The sequence below is a fragment of the Dermacentor andersoni genome, chromosome 2, assembly GCF_023375885.2.
Source record: "Dermacentor andersoni chromosome 2, qqDerAnde1_hic_scaffold, whole genome shotgun sequence".
In the NCBI taxonomy this organism is placed as follows: Eukaryota; Metazoa; Arthropoda; class Arachnida; order Ixodida; family Ixodidae; genus Dermacentor; species Dermacentor andersoni.
Window position 1 is genome coordinate 227,605,703 of NC_092815.1, and position 7,288 is coordinate 227,612,990.

Sequence of the window (7,288 nt, forward strand, 5' to 3'; positions counted from 1 at the left end):
GTGTCTGGCACGATGCCGTGTTGTTTTTTTCTGCGCAAGCACCGCTGCCCGACGAACTTATATCGCCTCCTCTAATCATTTCTTACCGATCGGACGGTCGTCCTCCGGAGTAAGACTAAGGACATCTCGGCTCGCGCTTCGATCGGCAGTCCGCAGGGATCGCCTCTTAGCCCTTTGCTGTGGAATTAGATAATTCACTCCTTACTAAGTCTTCCGCTACCAGAGGGCGTGCATTTACAGGCTTACGCTGATGACACCGTCGTATTACTCTCTGGCTCGTCGCCACTGCAATTGCAGGCTTTAGCCGAATCTGTCTTAACCTTGATTTGCGATTGGGCCTGGCAAAACAAGGTCAATATCAGCAAACCAAATTTTTCTTTGTCTTTTTCAACAATGCGCACATTGGTACATCTAAGCGCCGTCCGTCTATCAGACTGGATGGCGCTTTTCTAAAACATCAGGACCACATTAAACTCCTCGGCGTGGTCTTCGACGACAAACTGAACTTTCACGCCCACGTTGATTTTCTAAAGACTAAAGCCGAGATAATGGTTACTCGATTGCTAAATTTTGTTCGCATGCATTTTACGCTGCGCCCAGTACTTCTACGTCGTTTATATAGACACGTTCTGTTCCCTGCAACTGCATACGCGTCCCCGGTATGGTGGTCGCCTTTCCCGACGACGCATCTCCAGATGCGCGTCCTATCGGTGGAACGGTCGTTGTTGATCGCGTTAACAGGCGCCTGCCACACCACCAGGTCTTCCGCCCTACACATATTGGCCCACTGTCCGCCTCTTAAGGTTGAATTAGAATGCCTCAACGCGGAATTCTCCTTGTTCACGCTCCGTCAGATAACGCACTACGGGTCCGACACGTTTCACCCGAGCGACATTGACTCTGCATTTAATCGATGGTCCCACCACCCGCACGAAACATGTAGTTACATGTTCACGCGCCTCACCCCAGCAGACGCTGCTAGAATCGCTGCCCGCTCAGCTTTCCACGTATATACTGACGGCGCGTTCACGAGTGTCCTGGCGGGGGCGGCATTTGTTGTGTTTAACCCGAGCGGACGCTTGACAACTGTCCGAAAATTCCGGGTAATTAACGCCACAAGCGCGTATAGCGTCAAGGTTGTCGCCTTCGCCGAAGCACTCGGGTACATAGCCTCGCTGCCGGCCAAAGCTCCAGTCCATATCTACACAGACTGCCCCTCTTTACTGTCCGCAATATCGCATCTCCGCGACACCGACTCCCGAGTATGGAAGTGCGAACAAGCGCTCACATTGCTCGCTCGAGAAAGCCGGCGGACATACCTGCACCACGTCCCTGGGCACAGGGGCGTGGTGGGTAACGAGTTGGCAGACACCGCTGCGGCGTCGGCGGCTCGAACGGACGTCCTCCGCACTGCAACGGCGTACATTAAAACGGTACGCGCACTCTTTCATCGCATCGCGCGAAACCATTGGAGTGGCTATTGGCAGCGAGAGGGATCCAATACACACCTTTACCATTGGGTTCCCAATGTACCCATTATACCCAATTGGTTCCGCCGAATAAACTTCTCGCACACTTATTTACCAGACACGGACATTTTCTTTCATACCTATACAGATTTCACCTCCGTGCTTCCAACCTATGCACGTGTGGCGCTCTGTGCGATGACGTGTCGCATTATCTTACCACCTGCCCCCACACTGCGCTCGTCGTTCGAGATTTATGTGCCGAAGCCCACGTGCAATCATTGACCCCGGACAAATACACAGGTCTTCCCAATTCTAGTCGCTCGCGAGCCTTACTTCTGCGACTAGCACGACTGGCAGTACTTTCTGTTTCCCCTTCCTCTCCTCCTTCCTGCATTCCCGACGCCTCATAACTTGACTATATCATTCCTATACTCTCTTCATTCTTTTAATTCATGTTACTTTTGCATGTTTGCTTGTGTCAAATGCACTGATTTAGCCTACCATTGGCGGGGCTTCCCCGTGTCAGCTGGCCCTAGCTGCATGCGACATCATTCATTGTGCTCCCTTTCTTATTTCTACCTTCCGCGGACTCGCCCTTTCTCCTTCCCTGCCTGAATGGCCATCCCTTGCTCCTAGTATGCTCTCTGGCCATGCTCATTATATGTACTTAGTCACATGTGCAGACTATGGCATCGGCTCCACCTGCCTGGCCATCCTTGTTGGACGCCTGAAGTGATCTTGAGTTCTGCTGTCATCAACTGCATACCTTTGGCTCACCCGAGCCCAAGGCATCGGATCCACAGGCCTGGCCATTTATTGACGCCTGGTGTTACAGTCTTCCTACGTGAACTGCCTACCACTCGGCGTCGTCGACATCTCCACAGCATGGACATCAAGTTCCAAAGACAACTCTACGTCTCTGATTTCACTGGGGTGCAGGCCAAGCCATTGACCTCACCTGTTAGGCCTCCTGATCTCGACGCCTAGTGTGGCCGTCTTGCTGGGCCAGACTAGGACCAGCTGGCTACCCCTGGCCTACCCCGAGGAGCGACCGCTAAGACCTCTAGCATTTACGACCAAGTATGTAGGCTACACTGGCTACCATGGGACTCGCATACGGAAGATCACTTTGCCTACTCGACATGCTGTAAATCAATAAAATTCGCCCGTGCTGCGGATGGCAGCCGGAGCGGTGGGTTTGCTGGTTTTCTTCATTAGGAGCACGTTATACAAAACGCGCTTAACTACTTGTCATATTCATGATACTTACCTTTTTTCTTTTCATAACTTATACAGGCTGGCCTCCGGTTTTTTTTTTTATTTTTTAACTAATTGGCTTTTATATAAATTTTATTTGGGAAACCATAGGCTTCCGCAGTTCATTTATTTTTGATTGGTTTACGCCTGCTATACCTAACTGGTGGTGCGGCCTTCCCCACTTTATATTTATTTATTTTTATTTTTGGGGACACATAAAGCTATGTTGTGGGCATAAAAATCACCCTCAAGTATATAGGGATCCGGAAGCTGATCAATGAGTTTACAGAAACCGCTTATTCAGAGTTGATATTTAGGCGGTATATATACAGAACACACAGTGACCAGTTTATTAAAAAGGATTGCCCGAGCTGACACCGCCTCAAGGGGCGTTTGAAGGGCGACGTGTTGACAAGCTACAGATTTCTCGGCAACTATTGCTATATCTCCGGAGGCGATAACCTTCTCGCGATCTCTTCGGAAGATAGTGTAGTTGCGACGAAAGTTAGTGTTTCAGTATTTGAATGTTACATGTGTCTCTTGAGCACACAGCAACGTTGGATAATGTTTGTTTTGAAATTTTCTAATATCGTCAAGGTTATGAAGAAGTATTCTAACATTCCATTGTAGTTTTTGTGTCTTCATTATGATGAATGAGTTTCGAGCTGTGTGTTTAGTAGACGAAAATTGGATCACGGGCCCTTTCCAAGCGCCCTTGGCGCGGGCGTTGTCTTTATTTCAGGCGATCGCAAGTCTCACCGCTCCTTCGGCACAGCCAGTGTTAGTGTCGAAACTCTAACAAAACTATGACAGATTAATGATATTGTTACGTGTGGAAAGACACAGACGAAAGATGCTATTTACATACTATTTACACTGGAGCCAGGCAGCCAGGCTGACACTCGCTCGTGCCAAGGGCACCGACCAACTTCTTCGTCATTCTCGCGGCGGCTCGTCTATTGAGCATCGCTCAATGATATCGTAATATTACCCCCCGGCGGCAAAAGCACCGTCACGGTGTTGTTAAATATGTAAGGTGCATGGAGAGTTGTAGGGCTTGAGTCGGGCAACGTGGACAATGTCACTGGTTGTCACAGCGGAGGACGTAGTGGGCTTGGCTATTTCATAGGTGACATCGGTCACTTTGCGTATCGCGCGATATGGGCATGTATAACAGGAAAGCAGTTTTTCACAAAGGCCGACTTTGCGCGATGGTGACAAAAGCAACACGAGGGCGCCGGGCACAAAATAGACATCACGGTGACTGAGGTCGTAGCGTTGTTTCTGCTTGTCTTGAGACACTTGTAGACGAGCGTGCGTAAGTTGGCGAGCATGGTCAGCATGGGCGATTGCATCACGGGCGTAATCGCTAGTTGAAGCTGTGGCGGACGGAAGCACAGTGTCCAGTGGTAGCGTCGGTTCGCGGCCATACAAGATGTAAAACGGGGAAAAGCCAACAGTTTCGAGACGGGAAGAGTTGTATGCAAAGGTAATGTAAGGTAGAGCCAGGTCGCAGTCACGGTGGTCGTCTGAAACGTATTTGGATAGCATGTCTGTAAAGGTGCGGTTCAAACGCTCAGTGAGGCCGTTCATTTGGGGGTTGTAGGAGGTGGTAAATTTATGCTGTATTGAGCAGGCACGCATGATGTCGTCAATGACTTTGGCCAAGAAGGTGCGGCCGCGGTCTGTAAGCAATTGACGCAGAGCACCATGCATGAAAATCATGTAGGATGAAGTCCGCAACATCAGTTGCACAACTGGTCGGAAGAGCACGGGTTACGGCGCAGCGGGTCGCGTAGTCCGCCGCGACTGCAACCCACTTGTTCCCTGATGTAGATTCCGGAAATGGGCCGAGAAGGTCCAAGCCGACACGATGGAAGGGCTCGCTAGGGATGTCGAGCGGCGGCAGGTAACCAGCGGGGAGCTGGGAAGGCTTCGTGCGTCGTTGGCAAAGTTCACAAGCGGCGACGTAACGTCGTACGGAACGGGCAAGGCCCGGCCAGAAAAAACGGCGACGTACACGGTCATAGGTTCGAGATACGCCGAGATGTCCTGCCGTTGGCGCGTCGTGGAGCTCTTCTATAACGGTGGAGCGGAGGTGTAACAAGCAGGAACTCAGAGCCGTCCGGATGAAGGTTACGACGGTACAGAGTACTGTCGCAGAGGACCAACAGGCGTAGAGTAGCATCGGCCGGAGAGTGTTCAAAACGGTCGACGAGTGCCCTGATGTAGGAGTCACGGCGTTGCTCGTCGGCAAAATGAAGCAGCTGTGATACAGAGAATACGCAAGAAGCACTGGCAATATTGGAGGAGTCAGTCTTCGACACACACCATATGAAAATTCCTGTAGCCTCAATGCCCATCGACCAAGCCGGCCTGCAGGATCTTTTGGCGATGAGAGCCAGCAGAGAGCATGATGGTCAGTGACTACGGAAAAAGGGCGACCGTAAAGGTAAGGACGGAACTTCGCAACCGCCCAGACGACAGCAAGGCATTCGCGTTCCGTAATGGAATAGTTGCGCTCCGATGGTGCTAGGAGGCGGCTCGCATAAGCAATAACGCGATCTTTGCCACGCTGACGGTGGGCTAAGACGGCACCTACGCCATGACCGCTGGCATCTGTACGTAATTCTGTAGGGGCATCAGGGTCGAAGTGGGCGAGAATGGGTGGTGAGGTTAGAAGAGTGACGAGACGAGAGAAGGCGGCGGCTTCTGCACTACCCCACGAGAATTGTACGCCTTTCTTCAAAGGATTAGTTAGGGGCCTAGCAATTGTCGCAAAATCTGGAACAAAACGACGAAAGTACGAGCACAGCCCTACAAAACTTCGAACGTCTGCGGCTGTCTCCGGAACCGGAAACTCTCGGACAGCGCGAGTTTTGTCGGGATCAGGCTGTGCTCCGGAAGCGTCAACGAGATGGCCCAGAAGAGGAATTTGTCGGTGGCCAAAACGACATTTGGACGAGTTAAGTTGCAGCTTCGCCTTTCGAAATACATCAAGTATACTTGTGAGACGCTCAAGGTGAGTGTCGAACGTTGGCGAGAAGACGATGACGTCGTCGAGGTAGCAGAGGCATGTGGACTATTTGAAACCTTGGAGCAAGGAGTCAATCATACGCTCAAAGGTAATAGGAGCGCTGTATAGTCCAAACGGCATTACTTTAAATTGGTATCGGCCATCAGGTCTGATGAACGCGGTTTTTTCTCTGTCGATATCATCAACAGCAATCTGCCAATATCCCGAACGAAGGTCAATAGACGAGAAATAGCTGGAGCCGTGCTGGCAGTCAAGGGCGTCGTCTATACGTGGGAGCGGGTAGACGTCCTTTTTTGTAATGCTGTTCAGGTGACGGTAGTCTACACAGAAGCGCCACGTGCCGTCCTTCTTCTTCACCAACACCACAGGTGACGCCTAGGGACTCGATGAAGGCTCAATGATGTTTTTAGCGAGCATTTTGTTCACTTCATCTTGAATTACTTGGCGTTCCGACACAGAAACTCGATACGGTCGTCGGTGAATAGACGCAGCATCGCCAGTAAGAATGCGATGCTTGACCGCGAGGGTCTGGCCTAAAGAGCGATCGTCGAAGTCGAAAATATCGCAGTAGGACGATAATACTTCGCAAAGGTCTTCAGCCTGCGTAGAGGACAGGTCCGTCGCAACCATTTTCTTTATGTTGGGATCGACGCCCGAGGCTGGCGCGAGGGGCTTGCTAAGCTCGCGAGAACCATCGGTCGATAACGCTGCCACGTATTGGTCGCCGAGACAATCAATGGTGGCAAGGCAAATACCTTGCGGTAGAATTTGCTTTGCCAATCCAAAGGTACAGACAGGCATCCGAGTGTGGTTCGCAGTAATAGTAAGGATACTGTGAGGCACGGTGACGTCATACTGTATTGGGATGTCGGGCAGAGGAGTGACGAGGTACTCGCCATCAGGAACTGCTGGGAAAGCCAACAATTCAATGTAGGCTATGGACTTTGGCGGCAGGCGAAGAAAGCCGGTGGAGTATAAGCGGCAGTGGGGTGCGTCAGAAGGTTCTGCGAGCATCACCAACTCAAGGCGAAGGGTACTGGAAGAGCAGTCAATAAGAGCAGAATGGGCGGAGAGAAAATCGAGGCCGAGAATAAGGTCGTGGGGGCAATGAGCAATTACGGTGAAGAGGACAGGAGTGTGGCGGCCGGCGATGCTGAAACGTGCCGTACACATGCCGGTGATAGGCACAGTACCACCACCAGCAACGCGGACGACGCGTGCCGACGCTGGGTTGAGGAGCTTGTTCAGTCGTCGTCGGAAGGCAGCACTCATAATAGAAAGATGTGCTCCTGTATCGATGAGTGCCGTGACAGGATAGCCGTCAACGTCGACGTCAAGAAGGTTTCGGTTAGTAGGTAACGTGAGCAGAGGATTTGAGGGCAGGGTCGACAACGCAGCTTCATCTCCAGAAGCTGCAGTGCCTAGTTTTGCGGCTGGCTCCGGGAGGCGATAGGCGGCGAAGAGAAGCGGCGGGGTTGGGGCGAACGAGAATGGTGGCGTCTAGGTGAGGGCAAGCGGCTGTAGC